The following is a 21,239-nucleotide window of genomic DNA, read 5'->3' as shown; positions in this document are numbered from 1 at the left end:
ACAAAGTCAAATGAGATATGAGAAAATAAAAGCATAGCACAAAATGTAAAGGGCTATCCAAATGCCATTATTACGATTGTTATTAGAGTGAACACAGATCAGGCCTCCCTGTCACTGGTCATCCCAGCTCTACAGGCAACGAGATTTCCAAATCTCATCCTTCACCTTCCCTTTATCATTTAAGAGGTAGGCTTCTGTACTTTAATAAACACATATTGATGGAAATGGTTAAAAAAAAAACACCCCACAACACCAGGAAAACCAAGCCAAAAAATTTAACAAGTAAATATTAAAGGGACAAGAGAGACAGAAGCACCAGCCTATGAAGTCTAGAATTTGGATATATGGACCAAAAAAAATCAGGCCACAATTACTTTTTTATTTTTATATTAACTAGAAGGGTAAGTGGCACAAAAGAGTAATGATCTGAATCACTTCTCAGTAAAATGGTAACCCACTGAGCTGCAAAGTCAGGAGATTGGGTTCAAGAACTAGTTTAGCTACGAACCTAACCACTAATCCCCAGGCAGTCTACCCACCCCACACTCTGGTCTTTCAGCTCCTGATCTCCTTGGCTCCTATCATCTTTTTTTCCACCCTATCTCAGCCACACACTCAGAAGGCCACAAATATCAAATGGCCACTCCATCGAGCCCAGCGATGCTACCATGCTCCTCTAGTATTACTATATACTGAATGTTTGTGTCTTCTCAAAATCCTTAGGCTGAAATCCTAACCCCCAACGTGATGGTGTTAGAAGGTGGGGCCTTTGGGAGGTGATCATGTGATGAGGGCAGAGCCCTCACGAATGGGATTAAGGCTCTTATTAAAAGAGACCCTGAGAGCTCCCTTGCCCCTTTTGGCCATCCATGGACCAGGAATTGGGCCCTCAGCAGACAGCAGATAGGCTGGCACCTTGATCTTGGACTTCCTAGCCTTTAGAACTGTGAGAAATAAATTTCTGTTGTTTAGGGGCCAGCCCCAGGGTTGAGTGGTTCGGTTCGTGTGCTCCACTTCAGTGGCCTGGGGTTTGCCAGTTTGGATCCTGGGTGTGGACCTATGATCAGGCCGTGCTGTGGCAGCATCCCACATAGAAGAACTAGAATGACCTATGACTAGCATATACAACTATGTCCTGGGGCTGTGGGGAGGAAAAAAGATAAAAGGAGGAAGACTGGCAACAGATGTTAGCTCAGGACCAATCTTCCTCACCAAAAAAGTATACTTAGAGAAAAAAAAATTCTTAAATTTCTGTTGTTTTATAAGCCTATGGTATTTTTATAACAGCGTCCCAGACTAAGACAAGTATGATTGCCTTCTGTCCTCCCAATGATTATTTTCTACTTTCCCTTTGCCCCTTAAACTGCCTACCCAAACATCCCTAGTCTCCTCTTACTGATCATGCTCATAATTCATTGAGAAAAAGTGAATCAATATCAGGCAGAAACTCTCTCACCTTCTAATCACTGAATCTACCCATCCACCTGCATCTCTACTTATACTCATTACCTTTCTTCCTATTACTGTAAATTTTATGTTCATATTTCTAAGCCAATACTTCATACAAGTTCTTTGGATCCTATTCCTTCTTGTTTCCTCAAAGACTTTACTCCTCTAATATACACATTCTCTGTTATACTATAATTTTTCCCCCTCTCTACTGGATCGTTCCCATCAGCCTTTTTATCCCCATCTTTAAGACCCTAATTTGACCCCACATATTCCTCTGTTACCTCCGTTTCTCAACTCTTCATAGTAAAGTATCTTGAGAAGTCTGTGCTATGTCCATTTCTTCACGTCACGTTTCGTCTTCATTGTGCTTGTCAGAGCACATCACCATATGTTGCCAAAATCCAATGGTCAGATCTCTTTATTTACGTGACTCTTCAGCATGTTTCAATACCATTGGCCATGCTTTGTTGTCTTGGCTTTTAAGTCATCATACTCTTCAGGTTTTCTTCACCAGATACTCCTTCTCCATCTCCTTTGGTTGCTTCTTTTCCTCGGCGTTACCTCTGATCATTGGAATACTCTACAAACACACTTTCTCTAGGTAGTTTTTCCTACATGCTGATGACTCTCAACTTTTATCTTTCGTCCCTTACACAGAACTCGACTCCCAAATTACTTTAGATTTCTAATAAGCACATCAAACTTAAGGTGAGCAAAACAAGAATATACCCCCCCACACACACACACACTATTTCTTCCCTAGTCTTTTCCATTTGGTAAAGGGCACAACCATCCACTCAAGCTCAAGATGAAAATCAGGAGCTCCCCTTATTTTTCTCACCTCTATATTTAAAACATCATCAAGTCTGTAGGCTCTGCCTCCAAATCTATCTCACAGTCATCTACTTCCTACCACTTTAGCCCAAGCTACTGTCCTTCCTTCCCTCCTGGATTACTGCAAGTGTCTTCTGCTACTAATCTGCTCCCCATCCCTATGACCCATTCACCACATGACAGGTGGAACAAACCTTTTCATAAAGTAATCAGATTACTCCCTTCCGAAACACTCTGTACTAGTTTCTCATCACACTTTACATACATTCCAAATGTATACCATGGGTATATTGCCATGGCTGATTCAGAGCACTACCTGATTTCGCCCCTCCCTATCTCTTCATGCTTATCCTGTACCGCTGTCTCTACATTCCAGCTACAGCGGTCTTTATGATGTTCCTTGAAAGAGTCAAGCTCTTTCATACCTTACGGCTTTTGCAATTGAAGTTCCCTTTACCTGAAATCCTCTGGCCCCAAATGTTTCTGTGGCTGGCTTTTTTTAAAGATTTTTTAATTTTTTCCTTTTTCTCCCCAAAGCCCCCCGGTACATAGTTGTGTATTCTTCGTTGTGGGTTCTTCTAGTTGTGGCATGTGGGACGCTGCCTCAGCGTGGTCTGATGAGCAGTGCCATGTCCACGCCCAGGATTCGAACTAACGAAACACTGGGCCGCCTGCTGCGGAGTGCGCGAACTTAACCACTCGGCCACGGGGCCAGCCCCTGTGGCTGGCTTTTTTATATCACTGAGGCCAGCACAAATGTCAGCTCCTCAGAGAGGCCTTCCCTAACCAATCAATCTAAAGTAACCCCTCCCCTAGTCTTTCTCACTTCACACGGTTTTACTTCTTCACTGCACTCACCATTATCAACACTTCCTTGTTCATATATTACCTGTTTATTTTCTATCTTTGTTCACCAGAATTTAACCTCCATGAGAACAGGAATCTTACCAGTCTTCCTTACCGTTGTATTCACAACGCTTGGCAAAGCAGTAGATTCCTTAAAAAGATGTGACATATGCCCATCTCTGAGCAAGTCACTCAACTTCTCTGACTCATATTTGTGGGGCTACTATTGCTAGACTTAGCTCTGGGTGTCGGGATTACAAAGGTGAATAAGGCATGGCTCCTTGAGAATCTTATCCATTTATCTCTTCAACAAATATATACTGAATGCATATTTTACTATGTTCCAGGTCCTGTTCAATGTCATTATGTAGTTCCCTCTTCAGTAAAATGGAGTTTTGTTAACTAACTCTATCTCACAGAGTGTATAAACAGGATGAGTATGAAAATTATGCACAAAAAGAGGACTGCTATCAAAATGTTACCTTATATATTACTATCCCTGCACCTGCCTCTTTCTTTTTGTCTGGTAATGGGCAGGAGCTTATGACAAGAGAGAATCAACTGACAGAAACACAAGTATAAATTCTGGTACTCATAGAAAGTAACAAATATGAATAGCATTTCATAGGTTTTCATAATGTGCCAAACGACTAAGACGTTTGGCGCATTAATGTTTTAGATGTGATAGTAATCTGTTAATTTTCTGCATTTGTATTGCACAAATAACAGTTCTATTTACCTCCCTGCGAAAAACCAGGGAGTAGGGTGTGGCCTCCCTCAGTGCCACCGGGCCAATCGCCCTCTCCATCACTGCGTCTGATCTGTCACAGACTACAGGGCACACTTGGAGGGCGTCAGGGGCCTGGCGTGGGCCTGCAGAGCTCTTGGGCGGCCTCCTAAATGATGCGCCTGACACACGGTGCATGTGCAACAGCTCTCCCATCCTCTAAACGCACTGAGCTACAGCGCGGTCCACTGTGAGAAAGCCAACACCGGGAGCGGGGCAGGGTGAAGGAGCACGGAGGAGCGCTCTCCCTGCATCAGCAGCCAATCCTGGGCCACGTCTCCAGTCACAGGCGCGCGTGAAGGCTCCTGTGCAGGTATTCACTATTTGTACAACAGGCTGCGCTGAATAAAATGGATTGTGCGGTCTGGACTGACAGACCCGCTTTTTTCTTACTTGTGAGTACCTGTAAGACGAGAGAGAGGAGGCAGCGAACAGGAGCAGCGATGCGAGGGACGCGAGGGCGTGAAGGACCGAGTCGGGGGAGAGGAGGGGTCCGCGGCTGTGCCCCGCGTCGTGGGGAGAAGACGGGCGCTCCCTCGAATGGAGGGGGAGCGGCGTTCCCGCGGCCGCCGGAAGGGACCAGCGCGGGGGACGAGGCGCTGGTGCCCCGGGGCCTGGAAAGGGGCAGTGTCGAGAAAAATGGACCCTACCTACAATTCCTTTAGCATCCCCCGCCGCCCCAGGAGCGGCCCTGGCACCCAGCAACCGCCGCGGAGACCGCGCGCCGCTCTGGCAGAAGCCGCCAGGAGCGGACCTCTGCGAGGGTCACGGGGCCAGGCTGAAGGCCGCGGGCGCGGCGGGGGCGGCGGGGCGGGGCGGGGCGGGGCGGGTGGCGGCGGCGGGGCGGGGGCGGGGCCTGAGCGGGCGGGCCGGCCGGCGGGGCAGGGGGCAGGGGTCGGGGGTCGGGGGTCGGGGGCGGGGCCTGAGGGTGCAGGCCGGTGGGGGCGGGGCGGGGCTGGCGGCGGCGGCGCCTTCCAGTGGCTTGGCGGCCGCCTCGGCTTGCGGAGGCGTGGGTTCCAGGATCACCTGGGACCGCCTGATGTGTTTTCAGTCTTTTCTGACTATTGACCTACTGGGTTATACAAGTCCAGGGACAGAGTTGACGTCACAGAGCCCGTTAGCCAAAAAACAGCTCCAGGGGCTGCACGTGCCAGAAGTAATTTATCAAAACTCAGATCGTATTTCCCCTTAAATCAGCTTAAGTATAGTGCAATCGTAAAAGGGCATAGTCTGTGGGGTCATGACCGTCAGGGTTCAAAGTTCAGCGCTGCCACTTTTTAGCTATGGGACCACCGGCAATTACATGATCTCTTTGAGCTTCGGTTTTCTCACTGTAAAGGATGTGGTGGTGAGAATAAATGAATTGATACCTGGCAAGTGTCTGGAATAGGGCTTGGTACAAAGTAAACACAATATCCTGTTATCAGTATAGAACCTTTGGCTTTTCCCCCCTCACAAAATAACCTTCATAGGAAACAAATGAAAGCAGAACTGCTCTGGTTGAAGGTGGGCCCAGAAGCCTTGATTTCTCAATCCCAAAGGTTGTCTATAAGGTTCCTCTAATGGAATCTCCAAGCTTCCTAAAATATAGACAAAAACAACTATTATGGGAGAATATCCAAACTTCTTAGAAGGACAAACTGCTCTTTTGTATCTAATTTTTCTTGTGATAATCCGAACTTTTCCTCCTGCAGACAGTACTCCTTTTTGCCTCTGTGTTTTTTCTAGTTTGTCTATCGGCAGTGTTCTCTTTCTCCTTTTCCTATTTATCACTTAAGATCTGATTCAGATTACAACTCTTTCTTGGGTGACAATGAGAAATTCTCTTTTCATTGTAACCCCCTCCCACCTTCAGCATGGTGTAGACATCTCAGCAAAGATGGAAAGTTATTTTCCTCCTTGTTTTAGAAGAGTAGACAAAGTCTTTTGTGCTTATAGGGTTAAACGCTTTGTTCTCATGGTAGGGAAAGGGAAAGCAGGTAGATCCCCAAGGATACTGGGAGGAAGGACCTTTGAGAGAAGTCCGATGACCTCCAGGGCACGGCTCTGTGCCTCAGATGCAGTGGACTGCTGGAGGTGAAGTGCTTCCGGGTCCATCTAAAGAAGTGAAGGGCACATCAACAAATGGCGTTTTGGAATTCTCACCAGGTCAGAGGGCTCAGGCCAGATTTGAGTTAGTCAACTAACACTTGTGATGTTACTTGCTCCCAAAATGGCATGAAGCAATTCCCACCTGCTACGGAGAACTACAGAAATTATTCATATAGAAATACGTTCAGAAATGTTTAAAAAATAATGTCCTTCATTTATTTAAGGACAATGTGATGAACATCTAATAATGGATTAAACAACATCTAAAGAAACATCTGATATTTTTTCTCGTAAAAAATTAACAGCAACTTAAAAATAATTAAATTGTTTATATTAGCATCAATGCCATTGAAAGCAAAAAACTTCTGAGGAACAAGGAGAACCTTATTCATGACAGCAGTTTTCAATAAATTTAATATGATGAAAATAGTTTTTCTTTTTTTAAAGATTGGCACCTGAGCTAACAACTGTTGCCTATCTTTTTTTTTTTTTTTTCCCCTGCTTTATCTCCCCAAATCCCCCCTGGTACATAGGTGTATATCTTAGTTGCAGGTCCTTCTAGTTGTGGAGTTTGAGACGCCGCCTCAATGTGGCCTGACGAGCAGTGCCATGTCTGCGCCCAGGATCCAAACCAGCGAAACCCTGGGCCACCGCAGCAGAGCACGCAAACTTAACCACTCAGCCACGGGGCCGGCCCCAAAAATAGTTTTTAAAATATCTTCTATATAAATGGTTCTGTACTTCTGAAAGCACTTCAATAAAAATAGAAATTTGGCTAATGATATATTTGGTATGAATTAAGTGCCAATCTTCTCTTCCAGTCTTACCTCTCACTAATTCTATCAACCTTAAGTGTCAATCATTTACTATATCCTAAGCTTTACTGTTTTTAAACTTTGCTAATATACTGGCCCTCCACCTACTTAATCCTTTCTTCACCTTACTCCCTAATATTAACCCACCAATGCAAACCATAGCCACCCTTGAAGGTCCAATTCAAGTGTCATCTCCTTTAAGAAGTTCCCCTCACTCAGACTCTGAATCCTTCCTTTGGATTACAGCTATTTGTACATATTTTATTTTCTTGTAAGGTTCTTGGAGGCAAGTATCATGTCTCATTCATATTTGTATTCCCCACAGGGTCAATCTCCCAACTAGAATACAAGTTCCACCAAACAGAGCCCTTGACTATCATGTTCATCACTGTATTCCCCAGCAACCATAATGCCTGGCACATAGTAGGCATGTTATGAGAATATTTCGAGTGAGTGAATGAATGGATTTTAAAACATAAGCTCCATGAAGGCAGGGATTTGTCTGTTTTATTCATTGCAAAGTGAATATTTGAATATTACCAGGTGAATAAATGATTTTTTTGGAAAGCTTAGCATTCATTATAGACAACAAAAATTCTTCAATCTATATATCTTCACGGAACTCAAATATAAAGTATTTATGTTACCTTTCACCCAACTAATTCAGTGGATGATATATCTTTCTGAAAATAAGACACCTCCCAAAACTGTAAGAGCAAAATTTAAAAGAATCATAAAATGGGTGTTTACATTAAGAGTAGTTTCAGTTTTCTTCTTTGCACTTTTCTGTGTTCTAAATTTTCTGCAATGGAAATATATTATTTTGTAATCAGAAAAAATAATATTATTTTTAAAGAATGTAATGGATGAGATCATTTGCAAATCTATGGCTGAGGAAATTTTGAGGACACTCAAATCTCATCAGGGTTATTTGGAGTTAATACTTAAAGAGCTGAAACTTTGCTTAAAAAAAAAAAGAGCTTCTCAGAGGGAAGATGGATGACACCAGCCCTAGGAGAAAAGGGCACTGAAGAACAAGAATTTATTCTGTTTATCTAGCACCATCCTTGGAACTCTGACACCCCTGCTGTGGACTGAATTGTGTCGCAGCAAATTCTAACCTCCAGTGTGATGGTATTTAGAGGTAGGGCCTTTGGGAGGTGACTAGGTTTAGACGAGTCTTGAGGGTGGGGCTCTCATGATGGGATTAGTGTCTTATAAGAAGAGACCAGAGAGGCTGCACACTCTGCCCCAAACCCCTCTATTTCCCCACCATGTGAGGACACAGGGAGAGGAGGCTATCGGCAAGCCAGGAAGAGAGCCCTCATCAGAGCTTAATCGTGCTGGCACCCTCCTGTTGGACTTCAAGTGTCTAGAACTGTGAGAAAGTCAACGTCTGCTGTTTAAGCCCCTCCGTCTATGGTGTTTTGCTGTAGTAGCCCGCGCTGACTGAGACAGATGAAGCAGTCTAAGATCTGAACTCTTAAGTGGCAAGGAGTTTTCTGATACTGGAAGAGGATCTCCTGATTTGGTCAACAAACATTTATTAAATGCCTACTGTGTTCCATGCCCTGTGCAAAGTGCTGAGGATTCAAAGATGACCAAGGCAAGGCTCCCACCCCTAAGGGGCTGATTTAATAGGAGACAAACCTGTAAAAAAAAAAAAAAAACTGAAAAAAGGTTCTAAGTCCTCTGACAGAAGTGTGTGTAGGGTACATACAGCCTTCTTTCAGGCACCCAGAGGTTAAAGTAACCCTTTCTATCTGTGGTTGGGGTGGAGTAAATTAGCTTGGTGGGAGTCAACACTCTGTATCAAGTTAACTCTGAGTTCACCAACCAAGTCAAGAGCTGTGACTTAGGATGTGGTGATGAACCTGAGACTTCACACGGTGAGCCCTGCAGAGGCCAGTACTGGACAGAGTCACAGAGATTTAGACAGTGGCCATCCACCGAGGAGAGGGAGGAAAGAGCTTGCTGCCTGCTGTGCAAAATGGAACACGCTATCGGCAGGGGCTTAGTGGGCTCTTCAACTATTTCTTCACACTGAAGTTCCATTTCTGATACTTCTTTGGGGACTTGGATATTTATAATAACATTCTCATTTACTTATACTAACTGTACTTTGTATAAGTTAGTAAGTATTCAAAGCCTGGTACTTAAACTACTGGTGAAGGTGGGAACGAGCGCTAACTGCTGCGCCCTTCGGTCTCACGTGCCCTTTGCTGTCCAGGTCCTCATCGTCCCCCATGTCCCAGCCGAGGCCACCCCCTGGATTAGCTGGGGGCTCCTGCTGCGAGCTCCCTAGCACTCCTGTACTTCTTGCCTCACAGCACTTATCACACCATTCTTCAATCTCTTGTTTAATTGTCTCTCTCTTCTATCAGACTGTCAGATCCTTAAGGACACGAACAATATTAGTCTTAATAATGTGCCTGGGTCACCAAAGCCCTTTAGTAAGTATTTGTTGAATGGATCTAGTTTCAGAGTCTGTGAAAGTGGAGGACCAGATGAGCATTCGGTTTATGGTACCACCAAGGGGCACCTAACCAACGAAGTGCAGTTTGAAACATCTGTCTGAACTTCGGCATGAATTAACCCAGTCCAAACTGACAGCACAAACACTAAGGGAATATATTACCATGGAGTAACCAGTGTCAGGCTGACATAAAAATTAAGCCTGTTAAGGCTTCATATTGTGTTAGCTTAATAAGAATTAAGCTAGTTTTGGACAGGGGTGAAAGTCATGGTGGCAGTGGCTGGAATGGTAGTCTAATGACGAGAGGAGTGGACAGGCCATATGCAGATCAGCTTGGTGGGATCAGAAGATTCTAATTCATTCATTTAATACGTATTTAATATCTCCTTCAAGATTAGCTTCAACTTCAAATTCTAGATTAAAGAGTTTAGATGGGAAGTGATAAGTAATAAATGCTTCAGGTATACAGCATGATAAAAGGTGTAAACTGTATTTAAACGTGATTATTCTAGCAAACTAGGCAGGAGTTGACCTAGACTAAAGAGAAACTTACGGGTGATACACAAAAGCCAAGATGGTCTGTTGAATAAGTGGGATAAAATACGACCTATGCAGATAAGCCTTTCTTCTAATATCATCTCTGTTGTCATGTCACAACGTCTGAAATTCCTGCCACAGAAGTCAGTTTTTTGGTCAAAGGTACTATCTTTAGAAAGCCCTTGTTAACATGCAAGAACATGCTACTAAGTGATGGTAACACCCAATACAATGGTACCTCTGACTCCCAAATCTGATCTTTCCATCTTCATAGGAATGTGAATGTTTATTGACAGACACTTCTCAGCTTCCTCATAGCTGGGTGTGGTTATCACCAATAGAAGGTAAGAGAAGAGATGTGTCTAACTTCCTCACAACTTTCTTAAAAATAAATTGCTTGCCTTGGACTTTCTTTTTTCCTTCTTCCTGAAGGCTAGAAAGGAGACATGGGAGAGATCTACTTCCAACCTGTGTCCTAAGCTAGGGCGTGGCGGAACATCAAGACAGAAGGACACAAATCGGGGCTGGCCTGGTGACGCAGCGGTTAAGTTCGCACATTCCACTTTGGCGGCCCCAGGGTTCGCTGGTTCGGATCCTGGGTGCGGACATGGCACCACTTGGCAAGCCATGCTGTGGCAGGCGTCCCACATATAAAGTAGAGGAAGATGGGCACAGATGTTAGCTCAGGGCCAGCCTTCCTCAGCAAAAAGAGTAGGATTGGCAGCAGATGTTAGCTAATCTTCCTCCGAAAAAAAAAGGACACAAATCTCAGTAGACCTCATGAGCAGAGTAACCCTGTCAGCATCGACCAGGCAGCCAGTTTCATGAGAGGTAAATAAATTTCCATTTTCTTTTAAGTACTGTATTTCTTGTTTCTTCATTATAGCAGCTTAACTTACCCTGATTAATATGATATTCTTGAGAGTGGCATAGATTTGAAAATTGGCTCTCTGTCACCTAGAGAACAGGAAGAGCCTGAAGACGTGGGTCACAAGAAACAACTAAGAAAGGGCTAGACCAGGGCACGTCTTAGCGGGAGGCAAACTCAGAGGGGCCACTGAAGTGGGGGACTCTGTGGAGCCAGGCAGGAAGTTGAATGAGGGCTTTTGTCATCCAAATAGGTGCAAGAGGAAGAGCCAATGAAGATACTTTGTGTACATAAAAATTTTGGTGGGGCCAATCAGTTACAATACTTCACAGAAAGGTAGTAAGAGGGGCAGAAATGGAGAAGAGGCAGATTAACAGGGAAAGCGAGGGGAGAAACTGATGAGAGATTACAATGTATTTAAAAAGAAAAGAGGATCCAAAAACAACTCAAGGCATGAGAGGCTAGGTGGCCACGCATCATAAAACTGTGGCGGCAACAGTCACTCAGAGCGAGCTGTTGGCCAGCAGAACGCCACACCGAACTCGGTCTTTCCCCTGTTAATCTGATATCGTGGTAGTACATTAAAGAGTATTTCTCCCCACACAGATTAAGATAATGATGGAGTGTTTGAAGCAAAAAGAAGAAGATAGAGAAATCAGGCTAGAAATGTAGAACATTACCACCTACATGGAAAGGGTAATGGCTGAAAATGCTGTTTAAAGAAATAACCACACTTTAAGTTCTGTTACATTTTAAGCTTAAATATTATATATTTCAATATCTATCTTGATAAAAGCAGCCTCTGGTACAGCTTTCTAATCATATATTTAGCATTCTCTCTTTTCACCTCTAAACTTCTTCAGAGGGCTCTCCTCGAACTTCTCCATCATTATTTTGATGTGCAGCTTTCTGGAGAAGCCTGGGGCCCAGCAAACCAATGAGGAGACTTCCAATTGGGGCTGTGATGAGGATGGACAAAAATGCCACTGTCAACACATCCATTCCATATTCTTCTAATTGTTTCTCTCCATGTGACCTTGCTGTGTCCAAGGCCACGGATCCTATTGCAGCCTGTAAAAGTTTAATGGTAAAGTTGGACACAGGCATATAAGACAGGCACATAGAAAAAAGGTGAATTATTTTATCATTTGCAAAAACAAACTGCTTGTTCTTTTGTTCAACTAAGAAAGTTCTTTCTTTCAAAGTGTACTGCAATTGGTTTTGGTATTCTGAAAATTCTCCTGCCCTGGCATGGGGAAGGGATGGTGATTCATATGTACTTAGTTGCAGAAGGCAGGGTTACAAAAATATCAGGCAAATATATTTCAAAACACAAGGTAAATACAGCCTCATGATATAATTGACTATAAGACGATTCTGTATGCTAAATTCCTTATGAGTAAAGAAAGTCACTGGTCATCTCACTCTTTTATCTTCAGGAATCTGGAATTAAAAAAGAACAAGATGAAAAAGTGCAGTGAGCCCTGTGGCCGAGTGGTTAAGTTTGCATATTCCACTTCAGCGGCTGAGAGTTTTGCTAGTTTGGGGGTGGACATGGTACCGCTCATCAGGCCATGCTGAGGTGGCGTCCCACATAGCGCAACCAGAGGCACTCACAACTAGAATGTACAACTGTGTACTGAGGGGCTTTGGGGAGAAGAAGAAGAAGAAAAAAGAAGATTGGCAGCAGATGTTAGCTCAGATACCAATCTTTTAAAAAAAGTGTAGTGATACTTACTGGAAGATGGCAAAGTTTTAAATGAAAAAACATAAGAATATGTATTGCTATAGAGCTAAACTAATTGTTAAACATAAAGAAACCTGAAAGTGGTAGGCACTGTCAAAACTTGAAGGTAATCTTATTAGGTATTTGGTGAACTCTTTGCCTTAGGTCTTGGTGAAATGTTTTATTTAAAATTTGTCTACTGGGAAGTATTATGAAAACCTTCATTTTCTTTTAGAGGCAAAATGCCATATTAGTGCACTTGGGAAAATAATATATTAATCAATCTGGTTATTCCCTTATTCCACAAAACACAACAATGTTGTCCTCTAGGACAATGAATCAGAAGAGAGAATGCTGGTGTGGATGAGACACAATGGCAGAGACTACTAATTGCCCACAAATATCTGAATGCCCCTTTTCCCTTCTAAACTAGAACTCCTGAGTGTTAGCTGGTCACATTGCTGTCCAAACCAAGACTTTTTTTCATCCTTCTTTGCAACTAGATGAAGCTATATATCTAAGTTCTGGCCACTGAGAGGTGAGCAGAAGTGATAAATGCTACTTTTGGATTGTTCCCTGAAGAGAAATGGACACTTGCACATCATTCTTTTTCCCCTTCCCCCTGATGAGAAATGGTGAACTGATGGAAGGCACATGCTGAGGACAGTGTCACCCTGCCAGCTCTGGAGTGTCCATGCTGGACTGCTGGTGGGAGAGAAGGAAAAATCTATCTCACTTAGTCCCTGTATGTGAGGGCTCTTTGTTATTTCAGGTTCCTTGTACCATAACTAATTCAACATTTCAAGAATTCTTGGCAAGAACTGCACTCATTACAATGTATATTTCTCTTTCAGTTCTCCGTTGTGTGTGTATGTTTTGAGGTTTGTAGGTATGCTGATTTAAAATATATTGTGATTTAAAATATATTTCTTACAGCAGGTCATGGACCAAAAAGTTTGAAGAACACTAATATGGAAAAAAACATACAAGAAAGTCTTGTTTCTTAGGCAGTGGCAAAAGAAGAAAAAAGAAAATTCCATACAATACTTGCTTCACAGTACATACATTATTCACCACATCCAAGATAATTTCTCCTTATTATAAATTTGCTTTGACAGCAGGAAAGTGCTGTCTTTCAAATTTTAACCTTTAGAAACAAATCTTTCAAACCAAAGCTACTAGAGTAATTATTTTGATAGTTACCTAATAAAGTTACCAGAAGTAGTGTAGAAGCTGGAGACACTGAGGGAGAAACTATTCCACTTATTGTACCATATAAACCTCACAGTATTCTTAGCCATTATGTCCCAGACATCTTTCAAAGTCTGATGAAAAAAAAACTTCTCTGGGATAATGCCCAAACCTATAGCCACACCAAATCTGGCATATAGTTACAGAGCATACACAACCCTCAAAGTTTCCTAAATTAAAAATATCTGATTTTCATCTCATGAAATAGAAATTTACATATTTAAATAATTGCAAAATAATCAAGGATGCAACAGTTAAATCTTGTTTGCTATAATTAGTCTGAAAATATACAATACAATCAGGGCTATTTGCAACAAATGATAATCTATACAGTTCTAATTTAATTAGCAATTATAGGTATTCTACCAAATGCATGGTCAATAATTTCAAGCACCTGTTAGTGCCTTGTTAGAGTGCACAAATTTTGGGTCATGTGATTGAGACAACTGACAGGAAGTACAGCTAGTTTGAAAAATTTAATATTAACTAATAATCTAGGAAATCAATAAAGCATTTTCTGAGTTGTTTCTCAATAAATCTTTCTCCATTATATATAAAGACCGAGGTTGAGCATAACTGATCATCAATCATATTGACAGTGAAGTATTTCCAAACACTAACATGGGCCGCGCTATTTCTGTTTCACTCTCTTCTTAGAAGACATCAAAACGAAAAATCTCTAGGTGATTCAGAGAGCTCTGACTGATGAAAATTCAAACTCTTCCCTCCCTCTACTACTGCTTTCTAGTAACATAGGGATTTATTGGATTTTCAGTTGTACCCTGGAGATCTAAAGAAATTTAAATGAGCCATCATATTAAAGGAATCAGCATACCAAAAATAAAACTTTTAGAGTAGATTAGTAAAAATTCTTTTCATAAATCAAACTTTAGTTACTTTTGTTCACCAAATTTGGACAAGCCCTCTTATTCAAAATTTTAAGGGATCATATTGAAATAGGAGTTAAGATCCATCATTACCTGGACTGTGGCCTTTGGAAGCCATGCAAATGAAATAAATATCTTTTCCTTTATGTTAAAACCAGCAAAACACACCATCAGAAATGTAGTCAAAATTCGTATCAGTACTGCAATACCCAGGGTGGCAACACAAAGGCCTGTAAGAAATACTCAATTTTTAGACATAACGAAATACTGGGGAAGAAATGGAATCTCCTGATTATTGATTCAAAATTCTATCAACAGAAATAATCTAAAAACATTAAAAAATTAAAAAGACAAAAATGATTAGGCATAATTTGTCAAAACATCAATATTAAGGATCAATCAGACCATTTGTTTAAAAGAAGGTATTTGCCCTAAATTAAAGCCAGAAATTAACTAAATATATTTGAATTTCCACAAAGGAGATTTGAATGTTATTTATCTTATGCTTTATAGCAAGAACCACACTTTTTCCCATGTGTTTATTTAACAAGAATTTATTAAACTATAACTACGCATAACAGAATTTGGACTAGGTTCTGATACCCAAACACGCATAACGTACAGACTTTGCCTCCATGAACTCCAAAGTCAGAGGAAGACAGAAACATAAAGAACCAAAAGGTGAGTGCAGTGTAAATATACCGGTAAGAGGGCGAAGAAGAGAAAAAACTTAATATTTTCATCAAAGTGGTTGAGAATTCTTTACAGAGGATAAGACCAGAGGTGATATTCAAAATATTTATCAGCAAGTATGGAGGCAATCAGGCAGTCAGAAGAGAGCTGGCTGGGCACTGACCAGTCAGAATAGACACTGGCTTCTACACCTGTTTCCCCATACTGGTGTGTGCACTGACTGCCCATCACCCTGGCTGATGTGTACAGCTACTTCGTTCAGTCCTTCAGAATCCTTTGCTGATAAAGGTAAGTTCATTCTGATTTGCAAAATAAGAGATTGTGACTAGGGCAAGGCAAGCTACCGGACCTGAGAAAGGCAAAGCTAAGGTGAGTACTAGGTAATAGGGTGGTTTTTGAAAAAGTAACATTTGTTGAGTGCTTGCTCTGTGCTAGGTTCTGTATTAAGCTTTAAATGCATCTCTTTACTTAATCTTTACAACCTGTGGAGTAATTATTCTCACTTTACAGTTGAAAAAAAATGAAGATCAGAAAGGATAAATAACTTTCTCAAGTTCAAGAGGCTGGTAAAACACCAGACAGACATTGCTTGATGCTCTATTGTGAATCTGCAACATGGTTTCTTTATGAAAAGGTTCTGTGGCTCTTTATTGGAGGGTATTTTTCCCAGCGTGGTAGATTTTCAAAAGTATTTGTTGCCTTAAGTACAAGATACAAAAGGGACGATCCCATTCCCAGGAGGGAGCAGTCTGGGGAGGATGATGAGGAAGCCTTGGACACACTGAGCCTCAAGTTTTGTGGGATTTACAAGTGGTGATGTCCAAGCAGCAACTGGCTATGTTGAATTCGAGATAAAGATTTTGCAATTACATAGTTTATAATCGAAGCCACTGAGTGTAGCTGAGCTCAGAGAAATGATACCCAGCGTGAAGTGTAGAAATCTTTTGAAAGAACTTGGAGGAAGAGCAGCACTTAAGCCATATATAGTGTAAAGGAAGACTCAGAGGGCACTGGAAAATGTAAAAATTCAACGTAAAAAGTGTTGTAAAGAGGTCAATAGCGTCCAATGCTGCTGAGAGATCAAGTCAAGTCAAGACTAACACGTATTTCGTGTATCCAGCAATACGACCGTGGTGAGGGCGGGGCTGGTTGTGGAATGGGGCAGAAGCTGGGCTGAAATGTTCTGAGGGAGGGCATGAGAGTTGAAATGGAAAAGGGGGACACAGTTACCTCTTTAGAAAAGTTTGAAAAGAGGAAGAGAGAGAGAGAGTGGTAGGTGAGGGGGGAAGTGAAATGAAGAAGGGATATATATATATATATATGTATATATATTTATTCAAATTTTGACTGTGGTAAAATACACGTAAAATTTACCATCTTAACAATTTTTAAGTGTACAGTTCAGCAGCATTAAGTTAAACACTCACATTTTTGTGCAACCAATCTCCAGAACATTTTCATCTTGCAAAGCTGAAACTCTACACCCATTAAACAGCAAGTCCCCATTTCCCCGCCTAAACCCTGGCAGCCACCGCTCTCCTTTCTGTCCTTATGAATTTGACTCCTCTGGATGCCTCACAGGAGTGGGATCATGCGGGATTTGTCTTTCTGTAACTGGCTTATCTTACCCAGTGTAATGTCCTCAGGTTCATCTATGTTGTCACATGCGTCAGAATAGAAAGATACTATTTTAAGATAGGAGAGATTAAAATCTGTTTCAATTCTGCAGAAGAGAAAGCTGTGACAAGGATATCTGAAGATGTGTCAGAAAAAGGGGAGACTCTGTGTGAGATCTAGAAGGAGGTGGCAGGGATGGGATCCCTAGTATGGACGGAATAATACTGTGATGCAAGAAAAGAAGGAAATAATGAGTACAGGTCTTTCTTGATGTACGATGGGGTTACATCCTGATAAACCAATCATAAGTTGAAAGTCAACTTTAAGTCAAAATATTGTAAGTCAAAAATACACTTTGGGCTGGCCTGGTGGCATAGTGGTTAAGTTCGCACCTGCCGCTTCAGCAGCCCAGGGTTCCCAGGCTTGGATCCCAGGTGTGGACCTAGCACCGCTCTCAAGTCATGCCGTGGCGGTATCCCACATACAAATTAGAAGAAGACTGGCACAGGTGTTAGCTCAGCGACAATCTTCCTCAAGCAAAAAGAGGAAGATTGGCAACAGATGTTAGCTCAGGGCCAATCTTCCTCACCAAAAGAAAGAAAGAAAGAAAGAAAAAGAAAAAAATGCATTTAATACACCTAACCTACCAAATATCATACCTTAGCCTAGCCTACCTTAAATGTACTAGGAACACTTACATTAGCCTACAGTTAGGCAATCATCCAATACAAAGCCTATTTGATAATAAAATGTTCACTATCTTATGTAATTTCTTGAATACTTACTGAAACTGAGAAACAGAAAGGGTAGAAGTGTATGGGTCGTTTGCCCTCATGATCCTGTGGTGACTAGAGCTGCAGCTCACTGGCGGCTGCCCAGCATCTCGAGAAAGGATCATATGGCATATCGCTAGCCGGGGAAAAGATCAAAATTCAAAATTCGAAGTATGGTTTCTAATGACTGCATATCACTTTCATACCATGGTAAAGTCAAAAAATCCTAAGTCAAACCATCGTCAGTCGGGGACCATCTGTATACGTGTACAAATTAATTTTTGAGTATGGTACTAAAAGTCAACAGTTTTAATATGATGGCTTTTGAATGTATGAATGAATAAAAGAATGAATGAACAAACATTTCTATCCCATGGATACATATTATAGAACTGCCTAATTATCTTTAAAATTCTGGCCCTTGATCAGGACAAGCCTAGATGAACATTCTTATCGTTGGAAAAAAATTTTAAGGCCTGCATTTTCTTGATAGTAGTTAAGAGCGACACTTTTCTTTACAAGCAACAATATTTAAGGCATAAAATTTACTGTCTTAGATTGACAAACATTCTTTTCTAACCAACTGCTTAAAAGATCAGTATTAACTTTTTATATAATTGTGACAATGGGAACCACCAAATATAAACCTACTACAGATACTACAACTGAATATAAAAAGTTGATTTTAGCAAAAACACTACTTTGAAATTCTCACCCACAGTTTCTGGTCTGAGAGATGCAATAGATACCTCTGCTCCAATCAGTCCAAAGAGAAGGGGCTGGAAGATATCCCAGGCCACTGCAATAATCTTTTCAACCTCTGCCTAAAAGAAACACACATACACATACAGGGATTTTTATTATGTGAAGTTAGAAGATCTAAGAATTTTACTAATTTGAAATCTGAGTCAATTTGACCTGAGATAGGCTTTATCTATGTGGCATCTATAAATAAGAAGGTAGCTAGAATACAGCAAAAAATTGCATAAAGATACTTCTAACAGTTAAGGTATTACATAAGGTGCGTTGGTGTTGGTTTGCAAAAGGATGTTAACTATAAAGAATCTCATCAAGTCATCTCAGGAGGACTTCGACTTCTGAATACATGATGTGTGTGTCCATAATACTTAGTATTACTTTATAGTTAATTTTCACTCAACAATATGATTAAAAGATCTTGTAATATTTATACATATATCTAGAAATGCACCTTATTGCTGCATAATAATGTATGATATGGAAGTACCATAGTTTATTCAACCATTTCTTTATTAATAGACCTTTAAGTTGTTTCCAATTTTATTTTATTATAAAAGAATACTGTTTATGACTATCTCAAATCATGCACAAAAATAAAATTCCGGTATAGTGAAGTGCTGTGCCAGTTATTAACTTACTGCCCCTCGGCTCCAAATCCTCCTTTCAATTGTTGCTCTGCAGAAGATGGAGCCAGGGGCTGGCCCAGTGGCCGAGTAGTTAAGTTCACGCGCTCTGCTTTGGCGGCCGCGGGTTTCGCCAGTTCGATTTCTGGATGTGGACGTGGCGCTGCTCAACAAGCCATGCTGGGGTGGCATCCCGCATGCCACAACTGGAAGGACCCACAACTAAAAACACACAACTATGTACCGGGGGGCTTGGGAAAAATAAAATCTCAAAAAAAAAAAAAAGAAGATGGAGCTGGACCCTTTTAAGTCTTTCCCCTTTGCTAGCTGGACCATATTAAATTTTGCCACTAGAGGGCGCCCAAGAGCTACTCCAAGAGGAAGGCGCTCGTCTGGTTCGGTGGCTCCTCCTAGCAGGATGCTTCCGCACCGGGTCCTGCAGCCCGGGTGGCTTCTCCAGAGCCAGGCTCCTAGGGTGTATGGCGGCCAGCAGCACTCAGCGGTCAGCAGCTGCCCCCAGCCTCCTCCTCGGGTGATTTCATAGCCAACTGCCCTGGGCAACATACCACCCCATACACCTTTAGAGGGTAGATTTCCAGCAACTTCTGCAGGCAGGGTACCATGGTGACTTCTCTGCCATCCAGTGAACCAAGGCTCTAACAAGGCTTGGATTCTCAGCCCTGGGTGCCGAAGTAGGTGGGGTGGGGTGGGGAGGTGGAAGCGGATGCTGCATCTCAGCCCTAGGGGTTTATAGCTGCTATTCCTATATTCTTTAGGGGCCTCTTTACATCTTACAAGACAATCCCTAGTATGGTTAATAATAAGCTTTCCCTATTCCAGTTACTATATGGTTTCTCATTCCTTCTAAGACCCTAATTGATATAAGTACTAACTTTATGACACACAATACAAAAACCCTTGGAAAAGATTGACATAATTGACTAGAATAAAACGAAAATATTTTGTGGCAAAAGAAACCATAAAAAAGGATAGGTGACAAACCAGGGGAAAATATCTGTACTATGTGTAACAGAATAAGGAGCAATATCCAATCAATAAGAAACAGACATAGAACCTAATCGAAAAATGGGCAAGGCATACGCACAAGTAATTTGTACCAGAAGAAACACAAGGGCCAAAAAACATGAGATACTAAAACTCAGTAATCAGAGAAACACAAATTAAAATGATATACCATATATTTTTTTTGGGGGGGGAGCCATCATATTGGAAAAAAACACTAAAAAGTTTTAATAATGTCTAGTATTTATAAGACTGTAAGGAAACTCAGCAATTGGTAGGAGAGCAAATTGATAATGCTTTTTTTGTAGGGCAATTTAGCAGTACCCTTAACAGTGTCTAAGAATTTACATTTAACAGATTTTTTCAATCAACTAATAAGAATCTATGTTTTTGAACGACATTTTAACATTTTTTTACCATTTTTACACATCTAAGGATCTATACTTTCATTTACGTACTCAGCAGTTTGACAAAGGAGGATTACCTCGTTTCCCTATTTTCTTAATTTTTGTTATTTCTGGTATGTTTATTAAGGTGAAGATTCTATTTCCTCTTAGTTTATAAATGTTTAAAGACACCGTATATGAGGGGTTGGTTGATTTATTTATATAGTTCTATTCCTATATCATTATAAAGTTATGTTTTCACATCGTAAGGAATCAGATCATGACTGAGGTTCAAATTCTGCCACACACCAACTGCAAGCCACTCGCCTCTCAGCACCTAATTTTCCTCATTTGTAAAATGAGAGGTTTACATTAGATAACGTCCAAGATCCTTTATCACTTAATGACAGTGAATCGTCTGCCAAACTAAGGTCCAGATGCCACCCTTCTACATATCTTTAAATTTTACTTTTTAATTTAGTTTTTAGAGTATATCATAGCTAAAGTTCAGACTTTAGCTGATATCCATAGTTGTAAAGAACAAAAATCAACTCCATTAATTTTAGGTTACTTAGCCTTCTGTTGCCATGACTAATGGCTTAACAGAAGTCCTCGAAAGTATTTCATGTACTGAGAACTCCAATGAAAGCAGAGGCATTTTGAGTTTTCTCTATCAAATTGTTTTTATTTCTAAACTTGGACAAAGGCCACAATTTGGTTTTTTTTTTTTTTCTCGCTGAGGAAGATTCGCCCTGAGCCAACATCAGTTGCCAGTCTTCCTCTATTTTGTATGTG

At 41.3% G+C, this 21,239-nt stretch overlaps 1 pseudogene; it reads right to left on the bottom strand.

The window, feature by feature from the left end:
• Positions 1–11,446: 11,446 nt before the first annotated feature.
• LOC139042823 (sodium/hydrogen exchanger 9B2-like) overlaps positions 11,447–21,239 on the bottom strand; it is a 42,081-nt pseudogene continuing 32,288 nt past the window's right edge.

The sequence above is a fragment of the Equus asinus genome, unplaced genomic scaffold (genome assembly GCF_041296235.1).
Source record: "Equus asinus isolate D_3611 breed Donkey unplaced genomic scaffold, EquAss-T2T_v2 contig_1, whole genome shotgun sequence".
NCBI lineage: Eukaryota > Metazoa > Chordata > Mammalia > Perissodactyla > Equidae > Equus > Equus asinus.
Note: the sequence above shows the minus strand (reverse complement) of the source record. Positions and strands in the feature narration are given on the sequence as shown.